Below are 21,131 nucleotides of genomic sequence, written 5' to 3' on the forward strand. Positions count from 1 at the left end.
TTTACATCCACCTAAGAGGGCAGCTGGGACCTTGGTTTAATATCTCATCCAAAAGCTGATACCTCCAACAGTGCAGCAGTCCCTCAGTACTACACTGGATGATCAGTTGAGATTATGTGCTCAACTCTCTGGAATGTGGCTTGAACCTATGACATTCTCAGAGGTGGAAATACTATCACTGAACCAAGGCTGACACTTACATAAGAAATAGGAGCAGAAGAAGGCCATTTGGCCCCTGGAGCCTGCTTCGCCATTTAATAAGATCATGGCTGATCTGATCATGGACTCAGCTCCACTTTACTGCCCACTCCCCATAACCTTTATTCCCTTATCATTCAAAAATCTGTCTATCTCCGCCTTAAATATATTCAATGACCCAGCCTCCACAGCTCTCTGGGGCAGAGAATTCTATAGATTTACAACATTACAGACCAATGTAAGGTAGTAAATGGTATAAAAAAGGTAAACCTGCAACACTACTTAAAATTAAACCATGGCAGTCTGACAAGGGGATACAGATTCAAACTAGTGAATGGCAAATTTAAGACAATTAGGAAGGTTTTCATTTAGTAACTCATGGAATGGACATTGGGGTAGATTAATAGTCAAAAACATGGAAATGTGTAAGAAACTGTAGGAGGCTATTAACTCTTTCTGGATGGATGAACTAAGTTGGACCCACCAGTCTTTTCATCTGCACTTGTGAACTTTTAATATACTTATTAACTGTTGTCTCTCCTCACAACTTTGGTAGCGTGCTTGCATTGAGGTGGTGAGTTGCACTCACCTTTGCTGGATATTATGCATCTACTGTTACTAGTGTAATTGGAGCAACTATGTGGGTATTAAAAAAATGTTGCAACTATTCAAAGAGGAAGGTTTTGTAGTACATTGCCGGTTCACGTTCTTTACCATTTTGTTCCCATAGTAGTGTGTAACTTGTAATGCGATTCCTGACCTATTTGAAATTTATTTACCAAACTAGTACTTTATTCCTCCACAAATCAGTAGATGAGTTGGTGTTCAGATGTTGCAATAAACAGCAGGAGTGAATCTAGCATTGTAATGCAATTATATTTTAATGATGTACTGCTGCTGGGTGATAACCAAGGGAATGGACAGAATTGTTTCTTTTCAGGTGGTGAACTACAAAGCTGTCACGATCTTCATTTGATGTGCGTATCTCTTTATATATATTAAAACGTGTCAAAATTCAGCTGTGGCTCACTTGGTAGTACCCATGCCTTTGAGTCAGCAGGTTATGGGTTCAAGTCCCATTCCAGAGACAGTACTGAGGGGAGCGTTGCACTGTTGGAGGTGTTGTTTTTTGGATCAGACGTTAAACTGAGGGCTGTCTGCTCCCTCGTGAATGTAAACGATCCCATGGCACTATTCCTGGCCAATATATATCCCTCAACCAATATTACTTAAAAAAAATATTACCTGGTCATTATCACATTGCTGTTTGTGGAAGCTTGCTGTGCGCAAATTGGCTGCTGCGTTTCCTGCATTACAACAGCAAAAGTACTTCATTGGCTGTAAAGCGCTTTGGGACGTTCGGTGGTCGTGAAAGGCACTATATAAATGGAAGTCCTTTCTATAAGGCAACCCCGTTTGGAGAACATTTTAAGAACGGACATCGAGTGACTCCAGTAGATTATATTAGAATGTGAAAATTTCCAAGCACAACTTGCTCCTGAAGAGATAAGGGTTTCAAATCACAAATCTGTCAGACTGGGGGATCTGGTGCAATTGTGCATGTTTCTGAACAATGATTAAGTATTTTTTTCCCCCCTCAATTTGGTATTCTCGCACAGCTGAAAGGTTGGGGGGGTGGGGGAGAGATACTAAGTCATAGGCAGTCCCTTGGAATCGAGGAGGACTTGCTTCCCGAAGTGAGTTCTTTGATGGCTGAACAGTCCGATACGATAGCCACAGACCCTGTTACAGGTGGGACAGACATTCGTCGAGGGGAGGGGTCGGTGGGGCTGGTTTGCTGTGCGCTCCTTCCGTTGCCTACGCTTGGCCTCATCATGCTCTTTGCATTGAGGCTCGAAGAGCTCAATGCCCTCCACCTCGGGCGGTCTGCGGCCAGGGTCTCCCAGGTGTCAGTGGTGATGTCGCGCTTTACCAGCGAGGCCTTGAGGGTGTCCTTATAACGTTTCCGCTGTCCTCCTTTGGCTCGTTTACCATGAAGGAGCTCTGCATAAAGCATGTGCTTAGGGAGTCTCGTATCTGGCTTGCGAACTATGTGGCCGGTCCAGCGAAGCTGATCCGAGTGTGGTCAGTGCCTCAATGCTGGGGATATTAGCCTGGTCGAGAACACTGATGTTAGTGCCCCTCTCCTCCCAGGGGATTTGCAGGATCTTGCGGAGACTAAATAGTAAATGCAACACGCACATGGTGCTTGCTTTTAGTTTTGGGGGGCGGGAAGCAGGCAGGATTATTCGCTGCAGGAGAACGTTTCTTTGAAGACTGAGCTAAAGGAGGCAAGTGTAAGAGTGCGCTTGCCCGGGACTCACTCGCGGGCGCGCAGTCTCGCGCTGCTTGCTTGGTTGCCTCCCCACCGGGAGGCGCGTGCGCGCGCCGCCAGCAACCCTCTGCGTGCGTGCGCGCGTGTCTGCGGACCTGGCGAGCAAGGCATCCCCAATCTTGCGGGCGGGCGCGCGCTCGTGTGTCTATATGATTTTTGCAAGTGAGGTCCGGGCAAGACTCGGCGAGAGAGCGAGCTGAGGTAAGGAGCGGCTGGTCAAATGCAATGGGCAATGGGCACTGAGCGGGGAAGGCGGAGCGGTTTTCTTTGTGTGTTTTGGGTTGTCACTCCTTGCACTCACCTAGTGGTTTTACCAATCCAGTCGCATTTGCAACACACGCAACAACAAAAAAATTGGGAAGTCAAGAGGGAGAGTAATAGAACGGTGGTGGTTGTGGTGTATGTGTGTGAGAAAGTAGCCGGCAACCCAGTCATCGTGCTCGCACCGCTGTCATTATGTGCGTTCTGTCAATGCGCACACGGTTTATTTTTTCAGCACGGATTTTTCTGTTCATGTTTTTAATCTAGCGGCAGACCAGCATCGTCGCCGCTTCCCTGCAGCTCATTCCTGGTGCGATTAAAGGTGGATTTTTTTTTTAATTGCAAGACAGTCTAAAACTGCAGAGGGAGGGAAAGAGAGGGGACTCGGTGCAACCCTCTGCATATCTCGTACATTATTCATTAGGATACGTGTCAAGCCGTTGAATTCACTTTTTTTTTTGCGAGACTTCGCAATGTTTCAAGCCACCTCTTCCAAACCGAGTTGACAATGAATGACTGGATCAGTGCAATGGCTGCTCTCGAATGTACTGAATGGGGGAAAAGACCAAAATAAATACTCCTGGCTTATGTTAACAGCGAGGCTGCTAAGCAGATCGCACTGTGATTTTAGTCTGTGATTTCCGTTATTTTGAGGACTGTCATTTTTTTTTCAAATGAAAGTCTAATATGTTAGCACTTCTTTTCATTCGACTGTCTTGTTCTGATTTTCTCTGATTATCGCTTGGTATATAATTGATGGGCAGCAGGGAGCTGTGTGAATCTCGAGGATTCCGTGAGCTAGGGTTGGGATTTTGTCTAGGTTGGAATTCCACTTTGACAGCCAAAATTTTCCTATCTTCACATTAGCAGCAGGATTCCAGGGATGGCAACCTATTAAATGGCACAGTAAGGTCAACAGAGACAATCTGATGAAAGTTGATATGATGGGGCTTTTATTACATCGTGGCAAAAGTCACATCTCTTTAAACTTTCTACATGGGGACGTCCATGTTGGGGTACTTTAATTGATTGCGTACGCTGTTCCCATTATGAGGGTTTTAGATTTGGTGAAAATTTGAAAGAAACACTACAGGGGAGGTTTACATCTCTGAAACTTACTCTGGTATATTCTAGTTAGTGGAATATCTGCACTAATATTTAACTTTTTACTTCACAGATGGCCATCCTACATATTGGGGTGATTGCAGCCATCATATTCTCTGTGTTGGATTTTTAGTGCAGAGCTGTAGTCAAACATCACGTGGGAGTGCTGGATTTTTTCCCTTATTGCGACAGCTGGGCGAAGGCCCCAAGTGCAGGACAGTGCCAGGATGGAAAAGATTGGGGGAGAAGACCAGGTCATTTGAAAGTAGTGATTAGGTAATGTCAAAGTTGGGCTTTAAATGGCTGCAGTTTGTAGGAGTAAGAGAAAACTGAGGGAAGCGAGGAGTTGTACAGATTTAGATTCTGGGGAAAGGTGAGTCAGGATATGGTGCCATTAGTCTTGATCAGGGCTGCTGATTTCTCACAACTGAAGATGTTGGATCCTGCTTTTAATGTATTTTTAAGAGGTATTTTGGAATTGGATTCTGTGACTCATAATTTTTATGTGAAAACATGGAAATCAGTAGCCTTGATTTTGAACTTGTTGAGAATGCCGACAGGAGAAAGAGCACATAGGGTGAATGAAATATAGAGAAACAAGAGAGAAAAGTTCAGAAGAGCACTGACCATTGGTAAACAAGAGGTTGTCACCAAGAAGGAGAGATCTTGGAGGTAAGAGATGAGAGAAAATTTGCCTATTGGTAGACGAACCTTTGTTTTGTATCCTGTGTGAGAGGTGTTCAAAAAACTTCCTACGTGACTATGGAGTCTCTGTTTTTCCAACTCCAACTTTGCCTTAATATAAAGCCCTACCATAGTATACACCACTTACATCCCTTTAACTTAAGAGCTTGAAGAATGTGATGGCCACAATTCTGCTGATATATGGCACGAATGTTTATAATTTAAAAAGGAAAACATAAAACTTTATGTAAATGTTGCCTTCATCTCTTACTCAAGATTTAAGTGGGAGATAAGGGTGAAGGCTGGCATTAGCAGATATTGAGAATCTTTCCTGGGGACTTAACAGTTCACCCTTTTTTAGCCACTTAAAACTAGATTAGTAGATCATGTGATGTTACTGCTCATAACGCAATATGTAAATGAAGGAAGATTGCATCCTTTTTAAAATTCCAATAATGTTTCAATGTGACATTGAAGTCTGAATCCAACATGATCTTTTGTTGCTCCTGCAACTAGAAAAAGAGTAGTAAATACCTAGAAGGGCAATAAGGCACCAGTCTCATTGAGTTCAAAATCTACTTTAAACTATCAGGGTAAAGCTCAAGCAGTTTATTACTGCTTATAGATTAGATTCTAGCCTCAACATCAGTTTTATGATATTACCATTTTCATTTTCTCCTCCACCCCTCCCCCCACCGTCCTTCCTGAAATCACTGCCTGTTGCTGGGGTGCAATTCCACATAGGCCACATCCCCTCCAGTACCTCATCTAAGTGGTCATCCTTCAAATGTGAACATGAATAGTGATTGCTGGTTGACTATTTTACCATAGAGGTCTTCTCAGCTAGCTTGGTTTTGTGCCCACCCCATGCCCCCTCCCTCATTATGCACTTTTCAGCAGAGTTCACTGGATAGTTATCAGAAATTGACCTTGGCTGAGACCGGTGGCAGTTGGAGCACCTCAGTTGCTGCTTTGCCCAAGATAGACATAAAGCAAGAATCATGACTGATCTGATCATGGACTCATCTCCACTTCCCCATCCACTCCCCATAACCCCTTATCTCCTTATCATTTAAGAAACTGTCTATTTCTATCTTAAATTTATTCAATGTCTCAGCTTCAACAGCTCTCTGAGGCAGCAAATTCCACAGATTTACAACCCTCTGAGAAGAAATTTCTCCTCATCTCAGTTTTAAATGGGTGGCCCCTTATTCTAAGATCATGCTCTCTAGTTCTAGTCTCCTCCATCAGTGGAAACATCCTCTCTGCATCCACCTTGTCAAACTCCCTCATAATCTTATACGTTTCGATAAGATCGCCTCTCATTCTTCGGAATTCCAATGAGTAGAGGCCCAATCCACTCAACCTTTCCTCAAAAGTCAACCCCCTCATCCCCGGAAACAACCGAGTGAATCTTCTCTGAACTGCCTCCAAAGCAAGTATATCCTTTCGTAAATATGGAAACCAAAGCTGCACGCAGTATTCCAGGTGTGGCGTCACCAAAACCTTGTATAGCTGTCGTAAGACTTTCCTGCTTTTATACTCCAACCCCTTTGCAATAAAGGCCAAGATACTATTGGCCTTCCTGATCATTTGCTGTACCTACATACTATCCTTTTGTGTTTCATGCACAAGTACCCCAGGTCCCACTGTACTGCGGCACTTTGCAATCTTTCTCCATTTAAATAATAACTTGCTCTTTGAATTTTTCTGCCAAAGTGCATAACCTCACACTTTCCAACATTATACTTCATCTGCCAAATTTTTGCCCACTCACTTAGTCTGTCTATGTCCTTTTACAGATTTTTTGTGTCCTCCTCATACAAAGATGGGAGGAAAAGCAATGTATTATCAGCAATCTTGGCTACATTACACTCATCCTCCCTTCCAACTCATTAATATAGATTGTAAATAGTTCCATGGCAACCATCAGTAGCAATTGCAAGCCGTATCATTGATGTGTGATAACCTCCATTTTGACAAGATGTGATAATCAGTGCAAAGTTATCACTTGATAATCAGTTGTTTACTGAAAAGTAATATGCTTAGTGCACATTATAATGTTTAAGACTATGCAGGGTGATACAATCTGAAACACAGAGGTTGAACGACATCATTAACCACAAGAGTGTCTTGCTATCACCACATTATAACTAGGGTTACATCTGATCTTGGCAGAATCTCCATAATCAGCAAGGTAATCTCTGGTAAACTGACTTTTGATTTATCACACGCTCTTAGCCTTCGTAACATTTCTCACTGTGAAAACTTCACTCTATTCAGACCTGATGTAGCAAACATGGAAAATTCAAAAGTAGATTCACACTATCGCGAAGCACAAATATGTTCTCGTAGTCATGCATTGAGTGGGTGCTATGGAAGGTGGAATTTGGAAATGGCGGAAGTTTGCTTGCGCTCTTCAGTACAGAATGAGAGGGGTAGGTGGAATCTAATCTCACTCTATGAAGCAGCTCAAAGTATCAAGGTCAGAGATACAAAGTGCAGGTATGTTTCACAGGTTAAAACTGCTAGCATAGAGAAACATTCTCGAGCGCTATGCCAATGAGATTTCTTTAATACGAAACAAAAGAAAGAACTTGCATTCATATAGCACCTTTCACGACCTCAGGACCCCAAAGCGCTTCATAGCCAATGAAGTACAAGAAAGGATTGAAACATGTTTCAGTGGTCGGTTGAGACCCTTCCTCCTCCCCATTTTACAGTATATTTTGGTAGAGAGAAAGAGATGAGAGGATACAAAGACTAGCCAGTTGTGATGGTAATAAAGAACCGGTTTGAAAGAAAACCCACACCGACATAGTTAGCATTTAATATTTTTAGCTCTAGTTAGCATTTACTCTGATCTATTCACCAGTTTCCGTTTGTGTGTTTACCCCTTCCTGCAGAACAATGAGGTTCTCTGCAATGGTAAAAAATATGATCGTTTCCTACCTCTTTTTTGATGTTTCAAACAGTCCCAGTAGATTTATCCCCTATTGAAAAGAAACAATCGCCTTTGCTGCATCTACCCAAGATATTTCTTAGCTAGGCAATAATGTTTTCCACATATTTGGGGAGTTTGCAAGTGATTCCCCCCTCCCTTTCAGAAACTTCACCAAGTGGCCATCTAAAACAGGCATTAAGAATCTTACACACACATGCGGCGTCTAATGTCAGTTTTGGGTTCCCTTGCTGGAATTGGTTGACGATGAGCAGAGTAGGAGTCTGGCTTGTTCTGCTCAAGATTCTTCAGAGACCCCTACTGCTGCCAATGAGAGAAGTTTTATTTAAATTCAGATATTGATACTGTGGAACCAGGATGAGCAGAAGTGCTCCCATGACTCCACAGCATCCGCGATCACCTCTCTCTCTCCCAGTGCCACTCCACCCTCGCCCCCCACTCAGGACTTGCCTTCGGGCCGCTGCAATGAGACAAGTGACCCGAATTCAACTTTACACAAGGGGTGAGGCGCGACAGGCACCAACCTTAGACCTCGGGTACATAGAAACATAGAAAATAGGTGCAGGAGCAGGCCATTCAGCCCTTCTAGCCTGCACCGCCATTCACTGAGTTCATGGCTGAACATGAAACTTCAGTACCCCATTCCTGCTTTCTCGTCATACCCCTTGATCCCCCGAGTAGTAAGGACTTCATCTAACTCCCTTTTGAATATATTTAGTGAATTGGCCCCAACCACTTTCTGTGGCAGAGAATTCCACAGGTTCACCACTCTCTGGGTGAAGAAGTATCTCCTCATCTCGGTCCTAAATGGCTTACCCCTTATCCTTAGACTGTGACCCCTGGTTCTGGACTTCCCTAACATTGGGAACATTCTTCCTGCAACTAACCTGTCTAAACCCGTCAGAATTTTAAACGTTTCTATGAGGTCCCCTCTCATTCTTCTGAACTCCAGTGAATACAAGCCCAGTTGATCCAGTCTTTCTTGATAGGTCAGTCCCACCATCCCGGGAATCAGTCTGGTGAACCTTCGCTGCACTCCCTCAATAGCAAGAATGTCCTTCCTCAAGTTAGGAGACCAAAGTTGTACACAATACTCCAGGTGTGGCCTTACCAAGGCCCTGTACAACTGTAGCAACACCTCCCTGCCCCTGTACTCAAATCCCCTCGCTATGAAGGCCAACATGCCATTTGCTTTCTTAACCGCCTGCTGTACCTGCATGCCAACCTTCAATGACTAATGTACCATGACACCCAGGTCTCGTTGCACCTTCCCTTTTCCTAATCTCTCACCATTCAGATAATAGTCTGTCTCTCTGTTTTTACCACCAAAGTGGATAACCTCACATTTATCCACATTATACTTCATCTGCCATGCATTTGCCCACTCACCTAACCTATCCAAGTCACTCTGCAGCCTCATAGCATCCTCCTCGCAGCTCACACTGCCACCCAACTTAGTGTCATCCGCAAATTTGGAGATACTACATTTAATCCCCTCGTCTAAATCATTAATGTACAATGTAAACAGCTGGGGCCCCAGCACAGAACCTTGCGGTATCCCACTAGTCACTGCCTGCCATTCTGAAAAGTACCCATTTACTCCTACTCTTTGCTTCCTGTCTGACAACCAGTTCTCAATCCACGTCAGCACACTACCCCCAATCCCATGTGCTTTAACTTTGCACATTTAATCTCTTGTGTGGGACCTTGTCGAAAGCCTTCTGAAAGTCCAAATATACCACATCAAATGGTTCTCCTTTGTCCACTTTACTGGAAACATCCTCAAAAAATTCCAGAAGATTTGTCAAGCATGATTTTCCCTTCACAAATCCATGCTGACTTGGACCTATCATGTCACCATTTTCCAAATGCGCTGCTATGACATTCTTAATAATTGATTCCATCATTTTACCCACTACTGAGGTCAGGCTGACCGGTCTATAATTCCCTGTTTTCTCTCTCCCTCCTTTTTTAAAAAGTGGGGTTACATTGGCTACCCTCCACTCGATAGGAACTGATCTAGAGTCAATGGAATGTTGGAAAATGACTGTCAATGCATCCGCTATTTCCAAGGCTACCTCCTTAAGTACTCTGGGATGCAGTCCATCAGGCCCTGGGGATTTATCGGCCTTCAATCCCATCAATTTCCCCAACACAATTTCCCGACTAATAAAGATTTCCCTCAGTTCCTCCTCCTTACTAGACCCTCTGACCCCTTTTATATCCGGAAGGTTGTTTGTGTCCTCCTTAGTGAATACTGAACCAAAGTACTTGTTCAATTGGTCTGCCATTTCTTTGTTCCCCGTTATGACTTCCCCTGATTCTGACTGCAGGGGACCTACGTTTGTCTTTACTAACCTTTTTCTCTTTACATACCTACAGAAACTTTTGCAATCCGCCTTAATGTTCCCTGCAAGCTTCTTCTCGTACTCCATTTTCCCTGCCCTAATCAAACCCTTTGTCCTCCTCTGCTGAGTTCTAAATTTCTCCCAGTCCCCAGGTTCGCTGCTATTTCTGGCCAATTTGTATGCCACTTCCTTGGCTTTAATACTATCCCTGATTTCCCTAGATAGCCACGGTTGAGCCACCTTCCCTTTTTTATTTTTACGCCAGACAGGAATGTACAATTGTTGTAATTCATCCATGCGGTCTCTAAATGTCTGCCATTGCCCATCCACAGTCAACCCCTTAAATATCATTCGCCAATCTATCCTAGCCAATTCACGCCTCATACCTTCAAAGTTAGCCTTCTTTAAATTCTGGACCAGGGTCTCTGAATTAACTGTATCATTCTCCATCCTAATGCAGAATTCCACCATATTATGGTCACTCTTCCCCAAGGGGCCTCGCACAATGAGATTGCTAATTAGTCCTCTCTCATTACACAACACCCAGTCTAAGATGGCCTCCCCCCTAGTTGGTTCCTCGACATATTGGTCTAAAAAACCATCCCTTATGCACTCCAGGAAATCCTCCTCCACCGTATTGCTTCCAGTTTGGTTAGCCCAATCTATGTGCATATTAAAGTCACCCATTATAACTGCTGCACCTTTATTGCATGCACCCCTAATTTCCTGTTTGATGCCCTCCCCAACATCACTACTACTGTTTGGAGGTCTGTACACAACTCCCACTAACGTTTTTTGCCCTTTGGTGTTCTGCAGCTCTACCCATATAGATTCCACATCATCTAAGCTAATGTCTTTCCTAACTATTGCACTAATCTCCTCTTTAACCAGCAATGCTACCCCACCTCCTTTTCCTTTTATTCTATCCTTCCTGAATGTTGAATACCCCTGGATGTTGAGTTCCCAGCCCTGATCATCCTGGAGCCACGTCTCCGTAATCCCAATCACATCATATTTGTTAACATCTATTTGCACAGTTAATTCATCCACCTTATTGCGGATACTCCTTGCATTAAGACACAAAGCCTTCAGGCTTGTTTTTTTTAACACCCTTTGTCCTTTTAGAATTCTGCCGCACAGTGGCCCTTCCTGTTCCCCGCCCCGGGCCTCTCCGCCCCCCACCCCCCCCGCATCTCCCCCCCATCTCCCCTCCGTCTCCTGCCTCTGCCTCCTTTTTGTCTCCCTCTGTCTCCCTGCATTGGTTCCCATCCCCCTGCCATATTAGTTTAACTCCTCCCCAACAGCACTAGCAAACACTCCCCCTAGGACATTGGTTCCGGTCCTGCCCAGGTGCAGACCGTCTGGTTTGTACTGGTCCCACCTCCCCCAGAACCGGTTCCAATGCCCCAGGAATTTGAATCCCTCCCTGCTGCACCACTGCTCAGTGTAGCAGGTTGCAGAGCTAAGCTCCCTGTACTTTGCCCAGCAATGTCCCGTAACTCCAACCTCAAGAGAATTGCTCGTCCAATGGTGACACAATATGGGCTGTGAGAGGTACAATAAACCATTCCATCTCATTCCCATTCACTGAGCTACACTTTCTGTTAATCAGTAGCATGTGCAAAGGTATCTCGGCAAGAGGTTGCTCCAAGCTTAGGAAGAAACCAGTGTGCTGTATGTGCTGCCACCTTTACCCAGCGTCACTGGCAAATCTAATAGTTGGTGTCAGCATGAGCAAGGTTGAGTTGATGTCACTTAGTTTCTAGGCAAAGTGTCAGGGGTGTTATATTCAACTGTTTTGCTGGAGCTAACATAATTGCATAGTGAGAATCTGACTTTTCAAGGATAAGACCAGAGGTAATATAAGGGTGCTGATTTTAAAACATTGTGATATGCCACCAGTTTAGCACTAGTATAATTTGATGCTAAATTGGTAATTTGAGAATGGCATCGGTGAGCATACCAAGTTAGCATCAGTTTACAATCAATTATTGTGCAACAAACAGAGAAAATACATTTTCATTCTGTCTATCTTCGACGGGATTCAAATTCAGGTTGTTAGTATATCGTGTGTGTGTGTGTGTGTGTGTGTGTATGTATATATTTATAATCAAATAGATCATATATTTAAAACACAACTTTCCAGTGACTAGTTGTGACAACAGAATAAAGTAAGAAAGTATAGTTTACTGTTTGGGGAGGAAAAAATATAAGAATTGTAATCCTCTTGATGACTTCAAGCGTGCAGTTTTGGTGACTGATAGGGTTTGTTATAATTGTGAGGTGCGCTTGCTTGGGATAGACTGTCATGGATTTCTGGGACATGAATGAAACGATTGTTAACAAGGGCTTGGGATGATTGGAATAAAGATTTGACTGCGTGCTGCAGAGACCTGAGAGAGCAGCAGAGAAGCTGTCAAATGTGGTTTGCTAGCCATCATACACGAAAGGATGCAGGATAAGAATAACTGCAGGGATGGGTGATGACTCTGCTATCTGGCTTCTTGGATTGAGGAGGAGAAAGGGCAGCGATGCCTGACGACCTGGCTGGGTAGGGAGGCAGCTGGTTTTGCTGTTTGTGTGCTAGGATAGTGTATTTACAGAATTATATATTAATTATAGCGGTCCAGCCTGATTAAATGAACTTTCGATCGGGACAGTTACACTGATTGTAGTAAGTTTAGCAACAGCTAGATTGTGCTGCATTTAATTTTACATGAAAATGACTGTGTTCCTTTTTGAGTGAGAAAATGAGCGTTGGGATTGTGATTCACTGGGATGATTCATTTTTAAAAAATTAAGTGTAAAAGCTGTCTTTATTTATTGCAAGTCATCTGCAAAAAATCCTTTTTAAATAGGAGCAAGAAAAAGAATTAAATTACAAAAAGAAAATAACACGACACAATTGGGACAGTGTTTGATTAGTGATAGGAATTGGTTTCCGTGAGTTTCTACAGAGAATAAACAGCAAGCTCTCATTTTATCTCAAGCTAGCCCTCGGTTTGTTGTGCAATATACAGTAAAAGAAATCTCTTATCTGCTAATATAGAATGGCTGTCTAGGTATATATCCAGGCCACTGCTTCATCAAGCGATTTTTTTTTTTTCTCTTAAAATAACTTGTGTCGTGCTTCACATTAATCGACATGCACACCTGTGCAGCATTTCCATGTCTGCAGATCTTTCACTATGTAGAGATTTCTAATTTTTAGATAAAACAATTGCCCCGTGTAAATCTAAAACCAAGAGCATATCTGCAGTTGTGTCCATCTGTATATTTTTCCTCCATTATTCTGTTTCCTGAAGGCACTGCTTCTTGCTGGAATGTGGTTCAACAGGGCCTGGTACACTTCACTATCCTCACCCAAAATCCTTACCCAAACGTGTCCATTCTTCATGTGTGGCAATGTGTGATTTACTGGGTTGGTGATTGTGGGGGCACGTCAACCACTGTCCTGATTACATAGAACATAGAAACATGGAAATTTACAGCGCAGAAGGAGGCCATTTCGGCTCATCGTGTCCATGCCGGCTGACAAAGAGCCGCACAGCCTAAAGGTTACATATAAACCTATGAACAATGACGGAAAGGCAAAGAGCACCCAGCCCAATCAGTCTGCCTCACACAACTGCGACATCCCTTATACTGAAACATTCTACACTCCACCCTAAACAGAACCATGTGATCTCCTGGGAGAGGCAAAAACCAGATTAAAAACCCAGGCCAATTTAGGGAGAAAAAATTTGGGAAAATTCCTCTCCAACCCATCCAGGCGATCGACGTTAGTACAGGAGATTATCCTGGCCGTATTCTATTCCCTGCAGTACTTACCATTATATCTGCGCCATCCAACAAAAGGTCATCCAGTGTAATCCCAATTACCAGCTCTAGGTCCGTAACCCTGCAGGTTACTGCACTTTTAAGTGCCCATCCAACCATCTCTCAAAAGTGGTGAGAGTTTCTGCATCCACCACTCTTCCAGGCAGCAAGTTCCAGATCCCAACAACCTTCTGCGTAAAGAAGCCCCCCCCCTCAAATCCCCTCTAAACCTTCCACCAACCACCTTAGAACTATGCCCCCTCGTAATAGACTCTTCCACCAAAGGAAATAGGCCCTTACTATCCACTATGTCCAAGCCCCTCAATATTTTGTACACTTCAATGAGGTTTCCGCTCAACCTCCTCTGTTCCAATGAGAACAAACCCAGCCTATCCAATCTGTCCTCATACCTAAGATTCTCCATTCCAGGCAGCACCCTAGTAAATCTCCTCTGCACCCTGTCTGGTGCAATCACGTCCTTCCTATAATACGGTGACCAGAACTGCATGCAGTACTCCAGCTGTGGCCTAACCAAAGTATAATACAATTTAAGCATAACCTCCCTGCTCTTATATTCTATGCCTCAGCCAATAAAGGCAAGCATTCCGTATGCCTTCTTAACCACCTTATCCACCTGGCCTGCAACTTTCAGGGATTTGTGGACGAGCACTCCAAGGTCCCTTTGTTCTTCTACACCATTACGTAGCTTACCGCTTAATATGTATACCCTTTCCTTATTAGCCCTCCAAAAGTGCATCACCTCACACTTCTCTGAATTAAATTCCATTTGCCACTGCTCTGCCCACCTGACCAGTAGATTGATATCCTCCTGCAGCCTATGACTTGCCTCTTCATTAACAACCACACAGCCAATTTTAGTGTCGTCTGCAAACTTCTTAATCATACTCCTATATTCAAATCTAAATCGTTGATATATATCACAAAAAACAAGGGACCCAATACTGAGCCCTGCGGAACCCCACTGGAAACATCCTTCCAGTCACACAAACATCCATCAATCCTTACCTTTTGCTTCCTACCTCTAAACCAATTTTGGATCCAACTTGCCACATTGCCCTGGATTCCATGGGCTTTAACCTTCATGACCAGGCTATTTATTTTCTTGTATTTTATTTCCTTTTCATTCCATTTTAGAAATGTTTTTGAAGATGACTTGCAATAGATTAAAACCAGCTTTTATATATAATATATACTTAATTAAAAAAATGAATCATCATCCCAGTGACTCTCAATCCCACCACTGATCTTTCCACTAAAACAGAAAGGCTGTCATTTTCATTTTAAGTTAATTGCAGTGCAAAGCTCACAAACTAGTGTAGCTGCTCTGATCGGAAGGTTATTTAATCAGGCTGGATTGCTCAATAACCTAAATGTTACAACTGTTAAAACTTTGGGTCACTGTAAATAACGTATTATCCTGGAAATACACTTGTGCACCACACAAACAGCAAAAGCTGCTGCCTGCCTACCATCCAGGTCATCAGCCATTGCCAAGCATCATGGCAATTTCTGCTCCTCAACCAATCTTGTCCTTATCTGACATCGTCATCTGTGCAGCAAGGATCACTGAATACCAATGATGTATGAGACTCTTGGGTGATTTCCTCCCCTCCCCCACCCCTTTCAGTTCAGGACTTCAATTGCATTTCTACTATCTTCCTCCCCAGTTGAAATCTGCTAACTAGTGTAGACGGGATGAAGGCTAAACCTTCCTGGCATGGGTCAGTTACACAAAGGTCGTGAACTGAGCCATGAGAGAAGCTTAAGTGCACAGATTTTTAAAAGCACAGATTCCATTCTTGCAGAAATTTGTTCTGTAAATATACCTATCATCAATCTGGCTTCACCATTCCACAGTCGCACTCCAAACTAACTTTTAATAGCAAAGAATGTTTTAAAATTATTTCAGTGCTCAGCTCTTCCCCTATTCCCATCACAGCTTTTACAAACCTGACAATTTCCCATGCACAGTATTATGTAAGAGTTGCAGAACCAGAGCGCGTTGTGAAATTCACATTCTTCTTTGAATAACCTGCAGTTTAGTCATTTTCCATTTTGGTGCAGAACTGTTTCTGCAATCCTTTGATAATAAGGGTTTAGTTCTAGAGTTCCTGCTTATATTCTGACTGTTAAAAATACATCTACCTACTCCAGTCTAGTCCGCTTATAATAATATCATTAATAAATATTATGGTGCTAAGTTTCATTTTAAAAATAAAAAGTGAGATTACTTAATACCAGTAGAGTTTTCATCTTTATTGCTGGAGTGAGCTGACAATGAGTCATGTTCCTGGGAAAAATTCCCGACGAGTTCTCCTTTAAGAGTAAAGTGCTGCAGCCGACAGGGCTACGGACCAAGAGCTGGACAGTGGGATTAGGCTGGATAGCTCTTTTTAGGCTGGCACAGATATGATGGACCGAAATACCTCCTTCTGTGCCGTAAATTTCTATGAATCCAAGAGGTTTGTGATGTTGTGGCACTCAAACATCAGAGGGGGTCTACTATTTGATCTGTTCCTGTTCTCACTCTATATAGGTCAGCAAGCACAGGGGTGATGGGTGTGGGACTTGGTGCGAGTTAGGACATGGGCAGCCGAGTTTTGGATCACCTCTAGTTTACGTGAGAAGCCAGCTAAGAGTGCATTGGAGTCAAGTCTATTGGTAACAAAGGCATGGATGAGAGCTTCAGCAGCAGATGAGCTGAGGCAAGGACAGAGATGGGCAATGTTATGGAGATGGAAATAGACGATCTTAGTTATGTTGTGGATATGTGGTCGAGAGCTCGTTTCAGGGTTAAATGTGACACCAAGATTGCGAACAGCCTGGTTCAGCCTCAGATAGAAGTTGGGGAGAGGGATGGAGTCAGTGGCTTAGGAACGGAGTTTGTGGCAAGATTGTGATGTAACACTTTAAGTTGAGCCAAAATTTGGATTAGCATTTCGAATCTCCCCTCTTGCTGATTATGGACAAACAGCTGGGCAAGAACCTCAAGCTGCTGAGCAGCAGGGCCTTCTATCTGCAGGAAATGTACTGCCTGCATGAGAGACCAAACGGGAAAAAAGGAAATGCGCCATTTAAAAAAAAAAATGTTTATTTGTAATTTTCTCTTCCCTCCTCAGAACATATTGACGAAGTTTAAAAAAAAAACTTTTTACATAGCACCCGTCATGCCCTCAGGAATACCAAATCGCTTCACGGCCAATAATATACTTTAGAAATGTGGTAATTGTTGTAATAAACATAAACATGGCAGCCAATTACCTCAAAGCTGGGTCCCAAAAACAGGAGTGAGATAGATGGCGAGATAATCTGTTTTTTTGGTGATGTTTGTCAATGGAAAAATATTAGTCAGGAGACCGGGGCGAACTCTCCTGTTCTTCTTTTGAAGTAGGGCCATGGGATCTTTTACATCAACTTGAGCTGGCAGTTAGCATCTCATCCAAAAGACGACATATTCAACAATGCAGCTCTCTCCCTCAGTAGTGCACTGAAGTGTTAGCCTACCTTATTGAGGTATAGATCCACAGACAGCATTGATCGGCTAACTTATCTCAGTGTGTGTATCTACGTATATATTTAGAATCAAATAGATCATATATTTAAAACACAACTTTCCAGTAACTAGTTGTGACAACAGAATAAAGTAAGAAAGTATAGTTTACTGTTGGGGGAGGAAAAAAAGTAAGAATTGTAATCTTCTTGATGACTTCAAGTGTGACAGGGTTTCTTAGAAGTGTGAGGCGCGCATGATTGGGATAGACTGTCATGGATTTATGGGACATGAATGAAATGATTCTTAACAAGGCTTGGGATGACTGGAATAAAGACTGACAGCGTGCTGCAGAGAACCAAGTGGCTGTTATTCATGTATGAGCTTTGACGGTGAGTGCCAGCAGGCTATCCGATTGTGGAGGATGTCACTTGTGAACCCGATCCCCTCCCCACTGGCACCTACACTTGTATTTCCAGCAGAAACCCCTGTGTAGTGATTAGAAGCTGGAACTCCGGCTGTTTTTTTTCCTTTACCAACTGGGTGGCCAATTGTAGTGCCCCCAACTGCTAGACTGGCTAAGGTCAGATAATGTGATCAGCATGCTTGTGGTTAAATGGGACATTACTTGCATCAGTCACCAATTTTATTACTTCAACATCACTGTGCTTATGTGCATATAATATATATTGAGCAATTTTTTAAAGCTGAGTTGGATGAGACCAAATTTATTTTTAAATATATGAAATTGAAAGATACAAATCAATGAATTGACTTTCTTCCTTCAAAAGCAGTTCAACCATGAAGTGCTGATGTTCTGCCACATGTCGTTATTTCTGCTTCTTTAAAAGCCTGAGGGTCAAATGTTAGTTACATGATCAAAGCTTAACTTGGAACTAAATATTACAGGCTGTAGATTAAGGGAATACATGTGTAAGCTTTTTTCAATCTATAATAAATAATCAGATATTATAGTACTTTCAGGATATTACTTGTCGCAAGCCATCTGTAATGTAAATGAGTTGATGCTATGCTTTTGGAGGCCTCTTGGGGAAACATTCATGAGGTGGGTTTCTGAAGAAGCCTCCTGAGACAAAAGACGACCAGAAATGGCTGCTTATTGTGGCGTTGAGCGCTGTGGGCCGTGAGTAGATTGACCTCTGGTTTTCACATTTCTGGTCCATATGAATCTCCCCTGAATACTGGAGAATTTGATGTCCAGGAACTTAAAGCTGTGACTGCAACATGTACATTGTTGTGAATGCATCATTTTTTGCCATTACCACTGATGCTGTCCCACAGGCCCCCAGTGTAAACTGGGTAATTCATACCACCAGAAGCCTCGTCACTTTGCAGAAATGATTCCATTGACAGTAGTTCATAATGCAAGCATACCAGAAGATGCTTCCATTATTATTATTTTTTTTTTCCATTTGGGTAAAATTACTTTAGAGGACAGTGGATCTACATTAAAAACAAGACCATTATTATACAACCTGGAATGTCAGTCACTTTATGCCACACAGGTTTTATTTCCTCCAAATATAGGAATGTAACTTATAAACCATAAGATGCATACTCTGACTTATGATCAACAACGCAAATGCAGTATTTGGCTGGCAGAGTGCAGAGCTTTGTCTGACTGGAGAATGATGCCAAACTGTATAACTCACATCTGCTGACATTGCATCATGTTAAGAAGTTACTGTTCTCAAACCTGTAGCTGCAATATAACAGTGCCATATGTCACTTTGCAGTTTGATTCTAGTGCACCTCAAGATGGTGCAAGTGCTTATTTATTGAAAAGGTACTTGTTCGATAGGATTCTGATCTGTAAGATTGATTTTACAATATTTAAAATGAGTGCAAGAAGACTTTGGCTGTGTGCCAAGCTCCAAATATTGTTGTAGGTCTGCAGTATCTGATCCTCTAGTCCTCAGATACTTTCATTGTAACCTATTGTTGCAGATGAACTGACATTCTAATATAAAGCTGCACCATAGGATGTCATGAAATCTTCAAATCCTTAAACCACAAGATTGCCAGACATCATATTAAAATGGTTTTATTAGATTGCAGTTATAACATCATTGTTTGTGTTATTGTACCTTGTTTTTTTTTCTCCACAATTGTAATTTTCAACCCATTCTCTTTCAGCTAATGTATCAGTGTATGTCTTTCGGTTACACACTTGAATGAGCACAATGGAAACTGGTACAGTGTAGCCCTTCAGAATTAGATCTCGTTTATTGCAGCTGTTTACAATATTAGCAGCAGACTACGCTTTAATTAACAAAATGCAAGGCTGACAAAATGGAGAAAGCAGCAAGTTTAATTACGGTTTAATGATTTAAAACTATGATGTTCACTAACATGATGAGCATCATGATGTAAACCAGTGTCTTGCTCAAGGGCTGTTCTAGGGCATGCTACAACATGTACTGTACCTCAGTGATGGAACATGGAGCTGTACCTGCTATTCCCTGCACAGTAAACTCCTTATTTCATTGTAGGCATTTGGCAAGTGGAGGATTGGCACTTTCCCACACCAGTGGAAAATAACATAGGACCAATGAGAATTCAGCTAAATATACTCTTATTTTTGCCTACCTAACAATAGTCACTGCACTCCAAAATGAAATTATGTGAGGTGCTTCCACACGTTTCAGTGATGCAATAATAATGCTATGTAAATGCTAATATTTCCTATCTTCACAGGGACCTTCCTTCCATGTACTTTATGTTCACCCTGCCTCCTAATAATTTTGCCTTTTTTCACTGGAGAGCAAGGAGGAGAGGTAACAACACTGAAGTTCAGCTTGCCACAGTACCGAAACGGCTTTGTGACTGTGACAAAGGCAAACTATCCCTACTCGTCCTTCTTGACTTGTCTGCAGCCTTTGACATGGTTGACCACTCTTATCCTTCTCCAACGCCTCTCCACTGTCGTCCAGGTGGGACTGCACTTACCTGGTTCCATTCTATCTATCTAATCGTAGCCAGAAAATTGCAATGACTTCTCTTCCTGCCCTCGCATCATTATCTCTGGTGTCCCCCAAGGATCTAGCCTTGGCCCCCTCCTATTTCTCATCGACATGTTGCCCCTTGGCAACATCATCCAAAAACATAGCGTTAGTTTCCACATTACGCTGATGACACCCAGCTCTATCTCACTATCACTTCTCTCAACCCCTCCATGATCTCTAAATTGTCAGACTGCTTGTCCGACATCTGTTCTGGATGAGCAAAAATTTTATCCAATTGAATATTGGGAGGATCGAAGCCATTGTTTTCATTCCCCGCCACAAATTCTGTTCCTTAGCCACTGACTCCATCCCTCTCTAACATCTGTCTGAGGCTGAACCAGACTGTTCGCAAACTTGGTGTCATACTTGACCCTGAAATGAGTTTCGACCACACATCCGAAGCATAACTAAGACTGCCTATTTCCACCTCTGCAACATCGCCCACCTCCGCCCTTGCCTCAGCTCATCCGCTGCTGAAGTCCTCATCCATGCCTTTGTTACATCTAGTCTTGACTATTCCAATGCACTCCTGGCTGGCCTCCCACATTCTACCCTACATAAACTAGATTTGATTCAAAACTCGGCTGCCCGTGTCCTAACTCTCATCAAGTCCTCCTCACCCATCACCCCTGTGCTCGCTGACCTACATTGGCTTCCAGTTAAGCAACGCCTCAATTTCAAAATTCTCATCCTTATTTTCAAATCCCTCCATGGCCTTGCCCCTCCCTATCTCTGTAAGCTCCTCCAGCCACACAACCGCCAGAGATGTCTGCGCTCCTCTAATTCTGCCCTCTTGAGCATAACTGATTATAATCGCTCAACTGTTGGTGGCCATGCCTTCTGTTGCCTAGGCCCTAAGCTCTGGAACTCCCTGCCTAAACCT

The 21,131-nt window shown here is 42.9% G+C and overlaps 1 protein-coding gene across 1 annotated transcript in view; it reads left to right on the forward strand.

Annotated features, from left to right (window-relative positions):
• Positions 1–2,704: 2,704 nt before the first annotated feature.
• Positions 2,705–21,131, forward strand: part of slc25a22a (solute carrier family 25 member 22a) — a 145,772-nt gene continuing 127,345 nt past the window's right edge. The window contains exon 1 of the mRNA XM_070899402.1: positions 2,705–2,734. The gene's annotated coding sequence lies outside the window, so the exon portion shown is untranslated. The remainder of the gene's footprint in view (positions 2,735–21,131) is intronic.

The sequence above is a fragment of the Pristiophorus japonicus genome, chromosome 14, assembly GCF_044704955.1.
Source record: "Pristiophorus japonicus isolate sPriJap1 chromosome 14, sPriJap1.hap1, whole genome shotgun sequence".
NCBI classification, from domain to species: domain Eukaryota; kingdom Metazoa; phylum Chordata; class Chondrichthyes; family Pristiophoridae; genus Pristiophorus; species Pristiophorus japonicus.